General features: G+C 31.2%; 2 non-coding genes across 2 annotated transcripts; both read left to right on the top strand.

The window, feature by feature from the left end:
• The first annotated feature begins 8955 nt into the window (after positions 1 to 8955).
• TRNAG-GCC (transfer RNA glycine (anticodon GCC)) lies at positions 8956 to 9026 on the top strand. The gene has a single exon. It is a non-coding gene; the product is annotated as a tRNA-Gly (tRNA).
• Positions 9027 to 9035: 9 nt separating this feature from the next.
• Positions 9036 to 9115, top strand: LOC131642110 (small nucleolar RNA snoR114). Its single transcript, XR_009295747.1, has one exon. It is a non-coding gene; the product is annotated as a small nucleolar RNA snoR114 (small nucleolar RNA).
• The last annotated feature ends 12892 nt before the right edge of the window (positions 9116 to 22007 follow it).

Below are 22007 nucleotides of genomic sequence, written 5' to 3' on the forward strand. Positions count from 1 at the left end.
TGTTTGTGTAGGAGACCGTTAAGCGTACCTGATTTTTGTGCAGTGTTGAGTCTCTGCTGATCATGTGATTATCAGAAGACTTCTAGAACAAAAATCTTGGAATTTTGAAATGCAAAATATTGATTTGACTGATGGTACAAACACGGAGAATCGTGTTGTCAGCGGGTTTGACTGTTAACTGGCTGTCCGGGCATTAACGTAACAGTTAAAGTGAAAACTTTAAAGTTAATTTTTTGTTTTTGTTTTTGTTGTGTTAATGGTGAAAAATTATTTACATGATTTGTTGGAAAAACACAAACATAATAAAATAAAAAATATACTGTACGTGAACGAAATTAGCGGTAATATTATTGAAAAGGATTTAATGCACAGAAATAAAAATTTAACTAGCAATAAACACACATAATATTATCTTACTAATTAAACGACGGTACAATAGACAATACAATATTTAATACTGACAGTACAAATATTACATAATATAACGAACAGTACGACAAATATAATGAACGGTACGCTATTTGAAAGCGAAAGATATGACAAACTTTAAGTATGACGATTAAAAACCCATGCTATAAACAACAATATATAGATGTACGGGAGTGCAAGCATCCCAGGTCCGCATTTTTCACGATTATGCAGACATAAAAAAGACATGATCACCGTAAAAACAGTGAGGACCATAAGAAAAAACGTATCCACCCACTTTGCCATTTTTTGCCGGGGAAGAAGAGGAAATAATTATGAGATAGTATGATAGAAATTTGGGAGATGAGTGAAATTTGATGTGAGATTTTATGGAAAAAATGAGGGGTATTTATAGAGTGAAAAGAAGGATGGAGACGTTGGGGAATGAAGTGATACCGTACAAAAAAGGAAAGTTTGAGTGGTAGTAGGATTTGAAAGAAATTGTATGGAATAAAGTTAGGATTTGATTTGAAAGAAAGAGATTTGAAAAGAAAGGAAGAGATTTGAAAATAATATAGTACAAAAAATTAGTGGGAAACAAAAAACCAATAATAATTTAGTTGTTACGAGTACAGTCTGAATCCCCGGTCTCTGTGCCTACAAAATTTATTTTTGTACCAACTGTGTCAGTATTATTTATCTAAAAATAAATCTCAAATAAACAGCGTGTGAAGTGATAAACAGTATTTGACGTTTGTGTAAGAATAAATTCAACAGCGAACCAAAATACCGTATAAAAAATATTTTAAAAACTGGGTATTCATAAAATCAGGATATTTATGAAATAAAATCCAAGATTATATAAAACTCCAAATTTTTAGACAGAAGTCTGTTGCCTTCTCTTTGAAAAAAGATGCGGTCAAATTTTGGGGTATAACACCCTCCAATTTGGGAGGGAGCAAAAAATGAGTCTATGAGAGGTTTTGCTCTCCTCCCCTTATAAAAAATGAATCAAACATATTTATTTACATATATTACCTCCCCTCCCCTCCCCTCCCCTTCCCTCTATTTACCCCAACCAAACGGACCCTAAGTCGATCACCTCAACTGCCTCCCTAGAAACGTCATTCACCTCCTCGGGTCAAACCGAACTAACAACCAAGTTATCTTAACACGATTCCTCAGAGCAGATGCCAACTACCCTATCCGCAGTCCTATCCAAAAAATTACTTTTCAAAAGGACCATTTCAATTCCTGCTTTATCTACGGCAGAAAGTGAATTTTAAATGCTTCGTTCATTTTAGTGTTATAACAAACATTATGGTAATAGACAAAACCAAAATGTTTTTATCTTCATCTTCATCTTATGAGATAGGAAAACATTTATAAAGATTTTACGTCCCTACAATTGAATGTTCTTGTAGCTAGCAATTGAGTTGAATTAATGGGTTAAAAATCCTCTCTCTCTCTTTTTTAGTATATCAATATAAAAATAAAAATAAACATCCATACAAAAGTGTAAAGACATATCAAATTATTTGCTTAAATAATAAAAATTAAGTATAAAAAAATTGTTTAATTTCTTAGGCAGCCAACCAACAGTAAAAATAATTGGCAGGAAATATTAAAAAAGTTTAATTGTTTGAAGAGAAAATATTATAAGTAAAACACATTGAGAAAATGACTATTTCCTTGTACTTAGAAGCCTTTTTATTTGTTATAAGGCAGACATTTTTACAAAAACACGTGATTGATCCTATGAAAGTGTTTTGTTATTAGTTATTTAGCATGATATTCGAGTTAGTATCAACAAGCACTAGTGGTCTAGTGGTAGAATAGTACTTTGCCACGGTACAGACTCGGGTTCAATTCTCGGCTGGTTTATCTCTGTTAGAGCTGTGATGAAAAATAGTGATGTTTGTAACGCCTCAGACTAGCTTGTTGGTATAGGTAGTATCCATCAATCTTTATAAGCTTCCTTTCAACCATACAGTCTCATACCTACACATCCTTCCATATCTTGTTTGAGAGGATTCCAATCCTTGGTAAATTGAGAATGAAGAGAGAAAGCCATACCGGTTTCCATCGTCTTGTGCTTTGTGTCTTCTAATCTGACAAAGGATATCATCGTCAATCTATTTTTGATTTTTGGTGTCTTTTGGCGTCACCACAAGTTTAGTAGGTCTGCCGCTAGAAGTTCTAGGTTTAAGGTGCATTTAATGTTTTCCCCGTAATCGAGGTGTGATGATTACAACATGGGGAATACCGAATGGTTATCCAACATGGTTTTAGTTAAGAAGACCTCAAGTAAATGGAGGATGTGTTTCGACTACACCGACCATAATCGGGTGTCTTTGAAAGATTCGTATCCGCTTCCAAACATCGACCAACGTGTCGATAATTCAGTTGGCTACCAATTATTATCCTTCATGGATGCATACTCCAGATTCAACCAAATACTAATGTTTGAACACGAACGGGTAGAAACTTCCTCATGACCGAGCAAGCCAATTACCATTACAATGTCATGCCATTCAGGTTAAAAAATGCCATAGCATCCTACTAGAGAATGATGAACAAAATTTTTCAAGAAGAAATAAGAGAAACATTGGAATTATACACGGATTGAAAAGGAGACTAAAAGAAGTTAAGGGCAACTGGGTAGATGAACTACCACACATTCTATTGACCTACCGAACAAACCCTAGCAACGAAGGGGGAGACGCCGTGCCAGCTCACGTATGGCGTGGAAGCAGTCATCTTAGTAGAAATTAAAGAGTTGGCCTGAAGGACAACTAACCCCCTCTCTAAGAAAAACTAATGACCCCGTCCTCATAGAAGAGATAGACTTCTTAGAAGAGAGGATGATGTCTGCCACTTTCGCAAGTATCGATGTCATATTCAAATAAATTATATTAGATGTGCGAGAATATATAAATATAAATATAAAAATATAAATAGACCTTTTTTTTGTTAATATATAAATATAAAAGAATTCAAATAAATATCCATATTAAAATAATTGGGAGAAAGTATTGAATTTTTTTATGAAAAAATATTATCAATAAAAATACATGAAAAATAAGGAACACATTACTTGTACTTAGCCTTTAATCTTTGTTAAAAGGCATCCTTACAAAACACACGAAAGTTATGGAAGAGTATAATTTAATAATTATAAACTGTGATTTTCGTATTGAATCATCAAGCACCAGTGTTCTAGTGGTAGAATCATGCTCTGCCACGGTACAGACCCGGGTTCGAGTCCTCGCTGGTGCAAATTTCTTGAGCTGTGATGACAAATATTGTGATGTTCTGAGGGGAACACCACTTATCCTGAAACTGGATGAAAATATATCTCTGAGCTCTCTTCTTTTTTTTATCATTAATTACCACTGATCCAGAACCATGCATGGCAACAATTCTACTTACTAATATTCAAACTATAGTTTCAAATTTCCACTATTTTACCTATCAAAACTCTAGACATTATGGAATGATTCCTACCTAACATGGTTTCAACGTCTCATTGCTTTTTTGTTTTCATTTTCAATGTTGTCGTGGTTTTGGGGCATTGGAATTATTGGTTTTCATATGCTGCCAAATGCATGCTTCTGTTGGCTCAACTCTCAACTGTCTTGTGCATTATGTTTCAGGTGGATGGGATATTTGAACTAGTTTATTTATGCATGAATATCATTTAGGATCTCAAAACTATAAGTTATTGTTTTTGAGCAAAATTTATATCTTTAGAAATGGCTTCTAGCTCCCTAGAATAATATTTATTCTTGTTTTTTTTTCTCAAAAATATATTGTGTAATTTCAAATTTTTATTATATATTATATGTCAACTTGGACGAGTTATGCAAGGAAGATACTTATTGAGTTTGAGATTTTATTACTGATATTACTATATGCAGGTAGTGGTGAGAAGCTAGCTTATTGCTCGAGTCTTAAAGCTGATGTTTGCGTCAATTATAAAATTGAGGACTTAACAATAATGCATGTATCCGAGAAAAAACAACACCTGAAATAGTTATACAAAAGTAATTTTATATTTTCTTTAATCAATTTGACACTCCTATTTCCAACAGTATTAGATTCCCTGCGGTAACTGTGTGTGACTATGGTAATATTTCATAGATTTTTAGTCATATTTGATAATATGGTATTTATAGAGTGAAAAGAAGGATAGAGACGTTGGGGATTGAAGTGATACCGTACAAAAAAGGAAAATTTGAGTGGTAGTAGGATTTGAAAGAAAGTGTATGGTAGGGTTTGAAAAGAAAGATGTATGGAATAAAGTTAGGATTTGATTTGAAAGAAAGAGATTTGAAAAGAAAGGAAGAGATTTGAAAATAAAGGAAGAGATTTTGAAAATAATAATATAGTACAAAAATTAGTGGGAAACAAAAACTAATAATAATTTAATTGTTACCAGTACAGTCTGAATCCCCGGACTCTGCGCCTGCAAAAATTTAATTTTGTACCAATTACGTCAGTACTATTTATCTGCAAATAAATCTCAAATAAACAGCGTGTGTGAAGTGATAAACAGTACTTGGCGTTTGTGTAAGAATAAATTCAACAGCGAACCAAAATACCGTATAAGAAATATTCTAAAAACCGAGTATTCATAAAATCGGGATATTTATGAAATAAAATCAAAGATTATATGAAACTCCCAAATTTTAGACAAAAGTCTGTTGCCTTCTTCTTGAAAAAGATGCGGGCAAATTTTGGGGTATAACAGCATGTATTCTTGATTGTCATAGCCTTTAGTACCTTTGAATGTTACATAATATTTTTTACAAATTCGAACTCACATTCTCTACCTGTGTACCCTTTAATGCTAAATGTTTTAAGCTATGACGAAAGACATGTTGGAACAATGATGGGATTGAGTGGAACCTTCAAGCATTTAGAACAAATATATATTGCACCCAAACTAAGCAAAAATATCAACCGAATGTTAAAATGTTGAAGATTGGGAAAATGTGGGAGTATTTCTAGCAACGACCTGCACCTCTCTTGTGAGCTATGATAAAAAGTAAGTTTCATGTTCATGTGAGTCAAATTGTGAAACATTGGAAGTGGTTTCCAAGTAATCCCCCATTCCTGCATGAATTCGGTAATTAATGTATATTTGTACATTCATTACGGAAAGTGTAAATACAATAAAGATATAGTTAGAAAACAAAGTTCAATTATATCTTAAATTTCTAAAACACTTGGTGTTTTGAAAATTAAAAAAATTTCTAAAACTAGCAAATGTGAAACGGAGGGAGTAGTGAAACGGTAATTTCTCATATAAATTCATACCTGATCTACATGCAAAATCCTCGCCTGACAAACCAAAGTCATTGGAATATCGCTATTATAACTAATCATTGCTTTGAACAAATTAGGTAAAGCTTTCAAGTTTTCCAGGGGATCATGGAATGCTTGGAAGACACGGGAAAATCCACACGATCAAAATCCCACATTTTTATATTTTCCAACCTAGCAACTCGAAGTGTTTTACAACTGAGAATGCCAGGAGGTAATTTGATACAACAGTCTTTATCAGACATGTTGAAGGTAAGATTTTCAACTCCTCGCTGCATAAAAAATTGAAGAAATGATTGGGACGTAGGCCCCAGTGTATTTCTTTCTTACTTAGTGGGAGAGAAATGATTGAGGTGTAGGCCTCGGTGTACTTCTTAACCGCTACTTAGAGAAATGATTGAGGTGTAGGCCTTGGTGTATTTCTCTAAATACTTAAAACTTTTGGAATGATCTAAGTCACAAATAAATTCCCCTTTAAAAAACACACAATCAAAAAACATTCAAAATACTTAATAAAGGTTCAAATTCAAGTAAAGTAAGGAAGTGATGCGAAGCCTTGTAGTAGGTTTTTGTTCATCATGGAATTACCCTAAAAGACACAAACCAAATCCTTTCTTTTTCTTTTTCCTCGTCGGCATCTAAGGGCATTGTTATTTCCGCTCGATCGCATCGTAGGTCGTCCCCTTATGCAAGAGCGCGAACGTTAACTCCGCCCAACTAAAAAACACAAAAACAAACAAAAACATGTGAGTCAAACTACGGCGCTCTGATAATTGAAAAGGATACGTAGGCATTGGGTCGCGGGGCCTAAGCGAGCACAATTGTAAATATTCTTTCTTTTCCCCGTATTTCTTTTGCATGCATTCGCATTAGGCTTAGACATAGTACACACCCTTTAGATAGAAACAAACATATGTGGATACCATCGAGTACGATGGGCGTAAGGGGTGCTAGTACCTTCCCCTTGCGTAACCGACTCCCGTACCTAGTTCTCTGGTCACAAGACTTTGTTCTTATTCTTTGATAAGTGTTCTGATATTCCTTTAACTTCATGGGATAAATATATTAGTGGCGACTTTGTTCATTTTTCGCGAGCGTGCGACAATCACGAAGATATAAAAACATAGTTTGAGAGGATTTCAATCCTTGGTAAGTTGAGAATGAAGAGAGAAATCTATACCAGTTTCCATATCTTTGAGAGGACATTTGTGGTTGCAACGAGTTTGGTTGGAAGGAAAGAGAGAATGTGACAGAGAATTGAGTCCGACGGGTGCTTGTTGTATGGATTTTATGGTCTTTGCTGCAAGTTTTTGTATGTATCCTGGATCATGTTAGATCAAAGTATGTTGAGTTTTGACGCATACGATTCATGGTTTATTTTCACCCATTGAGGGTTAGATCGTTTGTGGGGCCACCACCTTCGTATAAGCTTTCCTTAAGTACTAACACATCTTATTTGGTTGACAATATCGCATAACCTAGAGGTTCACGTAGGTTGGTTGAGTGGTTCCTTGAATTCAATGAGATCTTTGTTTTGTGCTTTGTGTCTTCTACTATGACAAAGGATATCATCGTCAATCTATTTTTGATTTTTGGTGTCTTTGGGCGTCACCACGGGTTTAGTAGGTCTGCCGCTATAACTTCTAGGCTTAAGGTGCATTTAATGTTTTCCCCATAATCGAGGTGTGATGATTACAACATGGGGAATACTGAATGGTTATCCAACATGGTTTTAGTTAAGAAAACCTCAAGTAAATGGAGGATGTGTTTCGACTACACCAACCATAATCGGGTGTCTTTGAAAGATTCATATCCGCTTCCAAACATCGACCAACGTGTCGATAATTCAGTTGGCTACCAATTATTATCCTTCATCGATGCATACTCCAGATTCAACCAAATAATAATGTTTAAACCCGACCGGGTAGAAACTGCGCTCATGATTGAGCAAGCCAATTACCATTACAATGTCATGCCTTTCAGATTAAAAAACGTCGTAGCATCCTACTAGAGAATGATGAACAAAAATTTTCGAGAAGAAATAAAAGAAACATTGGAAGTATACACAGATTGAAAAGGAGACTAAAAGAAGTCAAGGGCAACTGGGTAGATGAACTACCACACGTTCTATTGACCTACCGAACGAACCCTAGCAACGAAGGGGGAGACGCCGTGTCGGCTCACGTATGACGTGGAAGCAGTCATCTTAGTAGAAATTGAGGAACTGGCCTGAAGGACAACTAACCCCTCTCTAAGAAAAACTAATGACCCCGTCCTCATAGAAGAGATAGACTTCTTAGAAGAGAGGATGATGTCATATTCAAATAAATTATATTAGATGTGAATATAAAAATATAAATAGACCTTTTTTTTTTGTTAATATATAAATATAAAAGAATTCAAATAAATATTAAAATAATTGGGAGAAAGTATTGGATTCTTTGATGAAAAAATATTATTAGTAAAAATACATGAAAAATAAGGAACATTACTTGTACTTAGCCTTGAATCTTTGTTAAAAGGCATCCTTACAAAACACACGAAAGTTATGGAAGAGTATAATTTGATAGTTATAAGCAGTGATTTTCGTATTGAATCATCAAGCACCAGTGTTCTAGTGGTAGAATCATGCTCTGCCACGGTACAGACCCGGGTTCGAGTCCTTGCTGGTGCAAATTTGTTGAGCTGTGATGACAAATATTGTGATGTTCTGAGGGGAACACCACTTGTCCTGAAACTGGATGAAAATATATCTCTGAGCTCTCTTCTTTTTTTTATCATTAATTACCACTGATCCAGAACCATGCATGGCAACAATTCTACTTACTAATATTCAAACTATAGTTTCAAATTTCCACTATTTTACCTATCAAAACTCTAGACATTATGGAATGATTCATACCTAACATGGTTTCAACGTGTCATTGCTTTTTTGTTTTCATTTTCAATGTTGCTGTGGCTTTGGGGCATTGGAATTATTGGTTTTCATATGCTGCCAAATGAATGCTTCTTCTGATGGCTCAACTCTCAACTGTCTTGTGCATTATGTTTTAGGTGGATGGGATATTTGAACTAGTTTATTTATGCATGAGAGCGTGTAATATGAGCAGCATAGTAAGGTATGAGCTGTTACAAAGTAGAATATGTGGAGAAACAACATGGATTTTGTTCTCTCATTATGTAGAAGAAACAACATGGATTTTGGTAGCATGTCAACAAGCACCAGTGGTCTAGTGGTAGAATAGTACCCTGCCACGGTACAGACCCGGGTTCGATTCCCGGCTGGTGCAAAACAGTTAGAGCTGTGATGAAAATGCAGTGATGTTCGGTAACATCACCTCTCCTGAAATACTGGATGAGAAAATGTGACTCTGAGCTCTTGCTTTTTTGTCATTAGTAAACCACCAATTTTGCATGTTGTGTTGGACACAAACCAAACAATATGCTACTTGAGAGTCTCGCTGCTGCTGTTGCAGAATTGTTGTATTCAAACACCTCAAACTATAGTTTCAAATTTCCACTATTTTTTTACCTATCATAAACTCTATACAGACAGCAACATTGAATTATTATTATGGTTTTGCTTTTTATTCTTCTTATTTAACACCAAAATGTATTACTTAACATGCTTTCATAGTCTCATTGCTTTTTCACTTTTGATTTTCAATGTTGTTAGTTTTAGGGGATTGGAATTATCCGTTTTCATATGCAGGTGGCTTCAGGTTCCAAAACTAAGTATGTTGGCTTTAACTGTGCCTTAGATATTGAATCTCATGTATGCTTTTAGGTCTTGGTTTTTTATTCAATATCTGATAGAGAGTTAATATAGTTTATTTAGTATTTTTATATTAGTTGTTATTTTGTAATAATTCTAGAATGTTCTTAGGATCTTTAAATATTGAATTGGGCTTTAATTAGTATGGGTCTTTAGTTTATTATCCATTAGTATTATTATATATATGTAATGTTTTGACACTTGAAAATCAATCAATGAAATCAAATGATATCTTTTATTCTCTATTTCCTTAGTTTGCTTTTATTGTCTTTCTAGATTTGTAGTTGTTTTTCTTAGTATGTTAGGGTTCTTGAAATTAGCATCCTAACAATATCAGATGTTGTTTGTTAACATCTTATTCTGTCAAAATCTAGTAACTTCACAGGCTGTGTGAACAAACCTGAAAGCCGTTCTCCGATTTCGATATACGCTTCTAAGTGAACTAATGCAATCTAATAACTGATCTTTTAAATCAGTGATTGGTCATCAAAGTTATTTGTTGTAGTAGATTCTTAACTATCTTTTACATGAAATATGTATCATATATATATTTGTTTCAAACCTTTTTCTTCTAAGTTTCAAATTAACTTTCCTCAATTGAAATATTATAAAGTGAATGCTCGTACATGGTAACAGGTCCTTCAGCAACCTGAGGTACACATACTTGGTAACAGATCCTAGCACACTTTCTGCAGCAAGTATTTCGAAATCCAGTAAAAGCTCTGTAGATTTTGTCGCTAACAGATAATAGATTCTGCACCGGAAAGAAAGAACAAACAAAACCCATTATCCGCCGAACTCATCCCTTCGCTATCTCACCAGTGTCGTCCCTCTCTTCATTGGTATTTGGTAATATTTCTTTTCTCCGATTATTGCTTTGCGTTTACCAGATTCTATCCGTAATGTTTCATATAGGATAGTTTATTAGTTTACCTCTTCTGAAATTTTAGAACTGTTATGGTGGTCGTCGTAGCGTTTTTTAGTTTTTGAAGTTTCACTTATAAATAATTAATTAAGGCTTGAGGAGTTGAGTGATGTCCATTTGATCTTAGATATTAGCTTGCTAGAGAACTCGAAGGTTTTGTGGAAAATCAAAGTAACAAACAAGATTAACTGATAGAGTCTCTGTACATTACAATTACTAATTATAAAAATTGTGTACTAATCAATTTAATCATTTTTAAAAGAAAACAAGGAATTTCAACTGGTAAAGTGTGTATGTACCTGCTTTGCTTTTCTTGATTGTGCATGGCTCTCTCTCAGATAAGCTACTTCTGCTTCTGAATTCTAATCCATGACCTTCTAAACAAGAAAACACGTTAGAATGCATAAATTCAATGGAACAAAGAGTAGTAAAAGAAACAGAATGAGAGAATACAAAAATTGAAACAAAAACTAAGGAACCAAACTAGGTTTAATTCCCTAAGAGATAGAATAAAAGAAATGAAACATTTGCCTTTAAAATTTAGTAAGTGAAAAAAGATTGAAACCTCTATAAGCAAAAGCATCCCTTGGATGAGTAGTAGTGTCTTCATTTTTGCATTTGATATTGAAGAATTTTCTGACCATTCTCTTTGACCATGAGAGCTTCATTAAGTAAAACCAAACACAGAAAAAGAGTAAAAATGCTGAATTTCAAAAAGTAGAAAATTGTAGTAGATGTTTGACAAGAAGAAGTAAAAACCTTGGTTTTATTTGTATACACATCATTCATTGTTAATCTTGTTCTACTTCATGCAGCATCTACTCAAGTATGTTAGAGTTACTAGTTTGTGTCTCTTTGTGTGAGTTTCTCTCTCTTTTAGTCTTTGAAGATTAACTGAGGAGTTGAGTAATTTCCATTTGATAAGAATATGCTTCTATCACTTAGCTTAGTTGATAAGAAGTTTATTACTAATAGATAAATAGATGCTTCCATCACTTTCTTACACCTAAAAAGTACACCTTGTCAAGAAAAAATAACTAGGCAAAGTTTGGTGCTTGTATTTAACAACTTCAATGAGCTATATTTGGAACCAAAATTTAACAAATCTATTAAAGTAAGATGCTTTTCAGTGCAATATCATGTAGGCATAACTAGGAACATTCCAAGTTAAAGTACTGCATGTGACAGCAGTAACTAACCAGATTTATCAAATGTGAGGGGTTTGATTTTATTTTGGAGTTAATGGGTTTGATTTTGGAGTTTTATCATATGTTAGTAGTCATGATTTCATTGCAGCCATAAAGATAATTAGTCTCACCTTGCATTGCATGTACTGCTCAAATAAAATATATTACTCATGGCATAATTTTATAAAGCTACATCTCTTTCATATGCTTTTAGAATACACAATATTCTTCAAATGTCTGACAATTGTGTTTGAAAATGTGTTTTTGGCATTTGTTTTTTTACCAGGTGCTTAGAAATTGGAATGATGAAGCTCTTTTTGTTTATTGTGTATTGTGTAACATAATCTGAAATTTTTGCTAGTAGTATATGATTGTGGTTTTTATTTTAAATTTTTAATATCAATCGAAGAAATTAACCGTATTCTTGACATATAGTATCACTCTTGTGTATCTAATAATGACTATTTATTTACCAATCATGTTTTTAGTTATATTGGTTTATTGTTATTAGTTTATGACAACTATTCTTTATTTTATGGGCTTCCTATTAGATCCACATTAAATGTTTGATTATTCTATATATTTTGAATTGCGCTCTTTTTTTAGTACACTAAATACCTTCTATATATGTTATGATATTTGTAAACAAGATAATTTGGTTTTAAATGTTACTAGTATGTAAACCCGTGCGAGGCACGGGACAAAAGGGAAAGGGACGCTCACGGATGGTTTATTTGTTAATCAGTAATTAAAATTTATTAATTAAATTAAATTAATAATAAATAAAATAAAAAACTATCCTACGAAAGGAGTTAATTTTAACTAAATTTTATTTAATCAAAAAAACAAACAATACAAAAAAATTTAATTTTTATTTTATTTCAAAATAATAAAAAAAATTAATAAAAAAAAAGAACAAAATTGTTTATAGTAAACAAGAATTATTTTGACTAATTATTAATTAATTATATCTATAACTAAATAAAAATTAGATTAAAATAAAATCAAAAAAAATAAATAAATCTACAAAAAAAAAAAAAAGAGAGCGCTCCATGACTTCAATTTTTAATTAAGATCTTATTTATTTAGCTTAAAAACAAAGACCAAATCAAAAGCCATATTTGTTATTTTTTTGAATTCTAACCATTTGCTATTTTTATTTTAGTTATTTTTTTGTCTATAAGTATTATATTATTAAGAAGTAAAGTTATTAATATTATTGTTTATTATTATTTACTATTCTTTCTATAAAAAAAATACATTAATCGATAGTTGCTTAATCAACCTAGTTAATCAGCGTATGCGTTAATTATATTAATGAGCCTAGATAATTGATGTATGCAATAATGATATTACTTGCGTGTTTCTATTTATAATATCACCTATTTAACTACAAATAAATAATTAATAGACCCCGTAATTAATTATACCTATTTAAATAAATCAATAAATTTAATATTTTTTATTATTTTGATGTTTTTATTATAATTATATGATAAATGTCTAAGAAATATGATGTTAAATAATATCTTTGTTAATACAAAAAGTTTATTTTTAAGCTGATATGGTATGCATGCCTAAGTAGTAGTATCTATTTAGCATTTGGGACTATCAATTATCATGGTTAAAGATAATATTGTAATACACACAAATATTTTTTATCTAAGTAATATAACATATAATTTTTTTCTAAGTCAAAAAATAATTATAATTTATTCACATTTATAAAAAAGAGTGTATCAATAAATTTTTACCCCATATCATTATTTTTTTGAAGGATTACTATTTATCATTATTTTTTCATAACTACCATTTATCATTTTTTTTAAAAGAATTTGTATTGTTTTAATAATTTTATAAGTTTTAAAAAATTAAAAAATTTCTATTGATTTTATTTTATTAATCTTTGGTCGCCTAATTTTTATAATTGTGTCATTTATAACCAATTTATGTTGTGAAATTAATAATAATGATATTGTAAACTAAATTAATCATGATTGAGATTTTATTTTTGTTGGGTAATACTCTTTTTATTTAAATGTTCCATATATTTTAATAAACACAAATTTTAACTAAATTAATTCCATTATTTAGGTTTTATTTTAGAGATATTAGTTTAGGTTCTCAAAACATGTCGAAATAATTTTTCTAAGTACTTTGCTTTTTATATATTTATTTATAATAACTATAATAAATAAACAAAAATCTATATTAATTAATTTTTTAATTATTATGAATGCATTTACACATTTACAATGTATCTAATTTAAAATTTACCGTCAAATCAAATCAAATCAATCATATCTCTTTTTGGATATGTTAATATAATAATTAGATCTGAATATACAAATTAAAAAAATTATAAATTTAAAACCTATAGTAAATAATATATATTTATTTCCATATATTTTAAATAATCACATTAATTAATGTCCATAGGATAATGTAATAAATATTAGGATTTCAAATTTAAAATGATATGTAAAATTAATTCTAAAATAAAAAATTATTTATTCCAATATATTTATTATACTTAGTAGTCTCAAAATAAAAATATATTTAAAAATAACGGGTTGAAAATTAGAGCCATCCAAAAAACTTGTGCAAATACAACTAAACAAAAATAATGGGTTGAAAATTACTCTGATATCAAAACAAAACTTTCTGCAATTTCAACAAAAAAAAATATCAAAATTAGATAATATTTTTCTGTTCTTTTTTCTCCCTAGCAGTGTGGTCCAACAGACCAACAACATAATCAAGCTTGAAAAAATTGAATAATTGCTCATAACCGATAACATCTCTTCCCAAAACTCTCTTTGTAGCCTTCTTAGAAAGACTGAGCGATGAATCTTAAGTGCTAGCTGCCATCACCATCGATTTTTCCCTTCAATTGTTTCACCCTGCAGCAATAAATCAAATTCAATCCAGTAGAAAACATTGATGATTGACTCTAATGTAAAAATCTACCGATTAAACAAAAACGATGGATTTTACTCTATAGAAATCATAAACAACTTTGAAGGAGTGATCTCGTTAACATAGTTTACTCCTACGTAAGCCATGGACAATACCTAACACAAAAAGAAGGATGACAAACTGTGAATAACAATCAGGGGAAGGTTATTGGTCTATCATGGATTCATGGTGAATTAAAAATGACTTATTATTACAAGTTAAACAAGTTTTTTTCTTAATTTATATAAAAGATCAATATTACTTTAATTACTTTTCAATTTTTTCATAAATATCTCAAAAAATAATATTATTTATTGACACAAATAAATATTTTATTTATAAATTATAAAATATTTAATTAATAAAAAAGAATAAATTATATTATTATAATTTATTTCTTTCGTAAATACTCATCTATTAACTCCAAAAAGATCACTTAATAATTAAGGATTGTTTGATAAATTTCTATATTTCTCATTATTTGACCACTAATCCATGTTTTTTACTTTGAAATTTTTTATTTTTAATCTCTTTGAGAAAACTAACTCATTTTCTTTTTCTTTCTAAAAATATTAACCTTTATTATTATAATATTATATATTTTCACTCGATAAAATACAATATTTATTATTTGATAAATGCCGAGATGAAGATGATATATTCATTTTGTGTTAATTTAACATGTTGTACATATATTAAAAAAATTGCAGATGAAAAAAATAAAAATATGAACAGTACCTTATATATATTACTAACATATTCATTTTGTAATACTGTATTTTTGTCACTTCTCAGGCAAATGAAGAAGACAAAGATTTCTTATAGATTAAGATCAAAACAATCATTGCAGCTCTTAATAAAATTATAATTATATTTCATGATAAATATTAAGATCTAACTTAAGTTTTTAATTAAAAAATTATAATTATAAATTGTGATAAATTAATTAGGATTTAAATTAACTTTTTAATTAATAAATTTGTAATATAATTTGTAATAAATATTGAGGTTTAATTTGTAATTTGTAAAACATTGGGATCTAATTTGTAATAAATTATAAATATTGTGGTTTATTTAAAAGTATATGTTAAGATATAAATATAAATATTTGTTTCTCTACCTATTACTTGAATAGTAGATTACCTATATAGTCAATCATAACCATTGAATTTATTTAATATTAAATCAATGGTAATTTTGATAGTTCACCATGATGAAGAAATAAATTAAGTTCATCATCTTATCCTTCACCTAACAATCATCAAAACAAAATCCAAACCAGTTTTAAATCTGAGACGATTTTAACCTAGTTATTCATGGATATTCCTTTGAATTTCTCACCAATCAAAAACAACTACACATCTAAATCATGGTATTACTTGGGAAACAAACACCATTGATGAGAAGATTTACAAATTGAATGATAGAGTGAAACCCTAAACCTCTGGTCAGTAGTCAAGAATCTGCGAAAATTGGAAAATGGAGATTGATAAGTGAAGGGAAAGGTGTTTAGTAGAGGTAACAAAAACATCCATATTCTGTGGTAACATAAACATACATACTGTGGAGTTCAGAAACATACACTGCTTTTTCTGCCATTTTCGTTTCTTCTGCGGGTGCCGCATCTTCTGCCATTTGAGAAGATCAGACGGTGGGGATGGAGTAGGATTAGCATTAGGTTTTGGATTGGGATCGATGGAAAGAGATTGAGAATCGAAGTGAGAATCAAAGTGAACCAAGAAGATGAAGAAAAATAGTGAACAAAGAAGATGAAGAAAAATAGTTTTGGATTGTTGTGTTGTTGAGTTTGAGGAAAATGATTTCAAACAATAATAAAAAGTTGAAGGATACTAAAACGTTGCATTGGGGTTGGAAAATTGAATTGTTGAGAAACCGAGGTATGAAGGTGAAAAGAAAAAAAAAGGAAACGAGGGTTTGTAGTCCCAATGGCAAAAGCACACCTTTTTATCACGTGTATCAAGAATCTTTCTATATCCTTCAAATAATAAATAATAAATAATAAATAAAATAAAAACATAATGAAATTAAATTATAAATAAATAAAATAAATTAATTATTATTTAAATAAAATATTTCCATTTTAAGAAAGTATTTAAAAGATGAGAATTGATGTGAGTATGACATGTGTCATACTTGCCAATTTACTCATCTTGCTTTTTTCTATTGTATGATTTGGTATTGATGGATTATAATATGTATGGAATGAGTAACTTAAAGCGTTATTTGGTATTGAATTAAATGTAGCTTTTTGATATTTGTACACCAAAAGAATGATTTTATGTACATAAAAAGTGTACTACAATAAAATTTTATAGAGCTAGTGTTATTAATGAAATATCATATGTTAGCACTTTTACGAGAAAGCGCTATTACAAATGTTCCATATATTAGCGCTTTCTTTGAAAGTGCTATCAAACAGGGGCCATATATTAGCGCTTTCGTTGAAAGTGCTATCAAACATGAGTCATGTATTAGCACTTTGTTTGAAAGCGCTATCAAACATGTGCCTTTTAACAGCGCTTAGTTTGAAAGTGCTGTCAAAATCAAATTAAAACATACGCAAAGTGCCCACTTCAGTAGCGCTTTAGAAAAAACACTATTAAAACCCAGTACTTTAACAGCGCTTTTAAAGTGCTATTAAACAGAAAATGTCTACAATAGCGGCGCGGTTAATAACGCTTTTAAGCGTTATAAAAAAAACAGAAAAAACGCTATTAAATAGCTTATTTGGCATAGTGAAGGGTGGCTATGTCATACCCCCTTCAAACAAAGAGAGGTGTGTGGTTTCAGCTTCTCATACCATTTTTCTGCATTATCTGTAGGCTAAAATGAAATAATCACAACTGATTACTTTCTTCAATATGGCTTTTTGTGGTTTTAGCTTCTCGTACCATTTCTCTGCATTATCTATAGGCTAAAATGAAATAATCTCAACTGATTACTTTCTTCAATATGACTTTTTACCTTGACAATTATCCAAATCAACAGTTACACGTTGGTTGACAATGATCAATTTATTACCTTCAATTGTATGCACACTATAGTCTCTAACTAGTCTCTCTGATGGAGGTACCGGTGGATCCTTCATCTCGTCGTTTTAATCAATTTCTTTTTGGGTGTCTAACTCTCTTTTGTTTGCTTCACCTTCTATTTACTCCGAAGATTATTTACCTTTATCTACTTAGACAAATTCCTTAGTCTCTTGGAAAATTATAATATAAGGTTAAGTATTTTTAATAACATAAATATATGAGTTTTGTATTCTCACTCCTATCTCTAAGTGGAGGTTGAATAGAATATCTAGTCCAACTCTTCACCTATTTCACCCTCGTTGCACAAAGTAAATCACAAATCATTTTAAAGTTGGTCAGACAATAAAATATATTGAGCACGATATTAGATAAACAACATAATTGTAATTATTTAAAAGGAAAATGACATTTAAAGATAAAAAGTTATTCCCAAAATTAGCTACTTATCATCAACAATTGAGGGATTTAACTATTCATAATTAAAAAAAACATAAAATAATAAAGGAGCTACACATAAAAGGCCACCGGTAGAAATTCAAACTTTAGAATTAAAAGGTGTCTTATCTCTTCGTCTTTAATGATGTCCTTCTCTTTACTGTATTATTTCTTTTTTTTTCTAAGTATGATGATTCGGTTTAACTCTTAGCCTTTATTTAAATAATAATGCAAGAGATTCTATTTCAAATAACAAAAAAAAAATTAAGATAAAATGGTTGGATTATTAAGAAAATCACAATTGATATATAATTTGCACTAAATCTATTTAATAGCCTTATTATACTAAAAATATATGATAATCTCTATCAAATAAAATAAGAATGATACGGAACACTCGTTATGACAATAAGTCATCAGTAGCCAACGAAAAGTATGAGATATATGAGAGTGAAATGGAGATCATTTGGTACGCGAAGAGCCATATTTATTTCCTTGATTAAAAAAGGAACAAGGAAAAAATAATGGCCACGATGTATTCAGAACAATGAAAATGGAGGAGACTCAACTAGAGGAAGTCGAGAAAATGACTAGTTTCCTTGTCAAAGAGAATGTGTGGCTCGAGGAAATTTCTGTCTTAGGTGGTTTCCTTAAGGTAGATGGGAAGGTGATGGATGTCCCTCACTTTGGATGAAAAGACACTCTGGCGAAGATCAGTTATACGATGTTTAGAATGTTGGTGTTGCTAAATTTTGTATTGAATATGAAGCAGACATGGTTTTGTGGTACTTGGAGTTTTGAAAATGTCATTATGCAGATTCATGGATTGAATCTCAAAATTCTCTTTAAAACGATGGAGATTAATGCATGTAAAAGCGTAGTAGATGGAAATATTCAATTATTGTCGACATATGTGTATGTACCTGATATCTATATTAATTTAATTGTCTTTATCTTAGGTTGTGGTATTTGTACCCGATTTTGTGTTTATATTATATTTATTGTTGGGGTGTCGCTACCTTCTCCCTACTTTTTAGGAAATTAGTTGTGTTTATAATTTTCTCTATTTTATCTACAATTTGTGTCTTTTTTCATTTGTCACTCAATAGGAATTCCCCGACAAAGGGCGTTCTTTGTCTGCCTCTTTTCCAAGCTATGACCTTGGACATATGGTGGACCTCTTCGAGGGATTCTCCAGCTTTTGGAGAAAAGAAATTCCCTTTCCATCATTGGTATCTCATTTGATGGAGTTCCGTTTGTTCTCTAGGGGAGGGCATGTGATGACACTTAATTACACCATAAATTTGACTTGATTTATGCAGGTTTATTGTTTATTTATTTCGTATTTCCACTGTTATACTGGTATTTTGTTTGAATTTCAGGAAATTGACCAATTGGAAGTCGTTCGCGGAGAAACGAAGCAAAATGGACAAAATTAGGAGAAAATAAAGCACATTGTACTCATGGCGACCACCATGGTGTTCACTATGGAGGTAGCCACGACCAACCCACGTTCCAACGGTCAAAAGACCTAATCTTCACCACTTAGGGAGCATGGCAATCACCATGGCCTTGTGGCGGTCGCCACACATTAGGGCGACCAGACGGTTGGAAAATGGGCTCTCTTAGTCAAAAAGTCACCTACTCCTCTCCTAATTTTTCTCCACACCTTCTGAAATGGATTTTGTGATTTTTAGGGTTTTAAGAACCTTATAAATACCCACTAATGTCTCTAATTTTGGCATCCAAGCTTAGATCCAGACTAAAGCCATATATTGTCAAGTTTTGTAAGTGATTAACTCTTCACATCAAAGAGTTATCGTATCTAGTGATCGAGACTGTAATCGAGTTTGGAGCAATTTACTTTGAAGTTCAAACATGTCTTCAATTTACTTTCTGCATTCAAGTTCAGCAATTTATTTCCTTGTATCAGATTCAAGTCTTTACGAAGTAGGTTTATTTAATAGCATTTCATTTATTTAATTGTCTCTTTACTTTTATCGCATGTTCTTTTTCTACATTTCTTTAATTGCAAGTTTAAAGTATTTTATCGTGTCTTTTATCGCATGATCGCATCAATTACTTTTATTTACGTTCCAACCATGTCTAGCTAAATTTATAAGTGTGGGAATGTAAAGATCATCGATTAGATGGTACTCTACATGGTCGTTCTCTGAGAAACTTTAAGGGACTGTTTTGGTTTTAATTGCAAATGTTTCTAAACCTTAATTATGGTGATTAGGAAGTCTAACATTTCTAGAAAGTGATTTTAAAACTATTTATGAAAGCGCGCATTTATAGGTTTAAGATCTTGTCACCCGAGCGAAAGCTTGGAACCCTTTTTAGTTAAACTTTCCAATCAAAACTACTTTTCAATTTAGTTAAGAATTTAATTACTTAAAAAGGATTTATTTCTTTAACGCAATACGCGTCATCTACCGTGACAATGGATGGTATAATTAGAGGGTAAAATCCATATCTTAATACACGGAAGCGACAGTTCCTGCTCAATTAGTTCTTTTCAAAATAGAAAATATTGTCCCATAGAGATTTTATTTATGAACACTAGGAGTATCAACGAATTGATGAGATCCATATTCCATCATTTCATTATCTCCTATTAATTCAAGTCTTATTTACTCTATTTTACACAATCCTCATCCTACCTTATTAGCCTGAGATAAATACTATAACAATAGAAAACGATAAATTGACGATTAGGTTTCTGTGGATTCGACACTCTTTATATTACTCTTATATGATCCGTATACTTGTGAAAACCACCGATCAAATTTTTGGCGTCGTTGCCGAGGACCAATTACGTCAAATTTCGAACGCTGTTGTTACACCGTCTAGACTAAGGCAACTTTTTCTTCTGGTAGATGCGAAGATCTTGCAGTACCGGAGCTTTAGTAGATCCAATAGTTGAACCAGAAAGATACATATGAGCACGAAACTTGCTCCGACGAATTAAGAGAGAAATGGCAGAAGACCAAGACCGTAAGCCAATCAAGGATTTTGCCTTGCCCTCCAATGAAGAAACTCATAATAGTATTGCCAATCCTGCTATAACAGCTGGCAGTTTTAAACTTAAACCCGCTTTGTTGCAAATCGTTTAACAAGGGATGGATGCTCAGTTGAAGACTGTGATTGAAAGACAGAATGACATGGGTTCTGATATTAAGGCCATCCTGGAGCTTCTGAAGAAACCTTGGGATTTAGAAATTAAAACCTTTTTTAACTGTCTTTGAAAATTTCTTTTGCATCTAACTCGTATCTTCTTTGGTTTAATGAAATTTTTTTATCTAGTCTCTTTTGTATCTCCTTCTTTTTTATTTTTTTTGTTGATGATAAAAGGGGGAGTAAGGGAAATAAGTATTTAAGTTTTGAATATGAAAGTTAAATTTTCTGCTTAAATTCTGATGAGTTAATTAACAAGTTGACTCCAGAGTATGAGGTTTATAAGCTTCCCCTGAGTCTAATAGACTTAAGGGAAATAAGTTTTTAAGCTCTCAATCTGATAGTTAAATTTCATGTTTAAATTTGGATGAGTTATATATATATATATATATATATATATATATATATATATATATATATATATATATATATATATATATATATATATATATATATATATATATATATATATTGTGCTTTAAAATTTTAATTTAATTAATCTGGATAGAAATTATGGGGGGCTTACAAACCTCATCCTTAGGACTATAAGACTCAGGGAGGCTTACAAACCTCAAACCCTGGATGTTGCTTGACAGATCATATGCTTGACAGATACTTGATGTCGCTGACAAATACAATAGAAAAATCATATGCTTAACAGATACTTGATGTTGCTGACTAATAATTCTGATGCATTTTACTTTCGTTGTCAAAACTGCATAACTACTTTCGGTAATATTCCCAACATTGATAAAGGG

The sequence above is a fragment of the Vicia villosa genome, unplaced genomic scaffold, assembly GCF_029867415.1.
Source record: "Vicia villosa cultivar HV-30 ecotype Madison, WI unplaced genomic scaffold, Vvil1.0 ctg.004496F_1_1, whole genome shotgun sequence".
Lineage (NCBI taxonomy): Eukaryota > Viridiplantae > Streptophyta > Magnoliopsida > Fabales > Fabaceae > Vicia > Vicia villosa.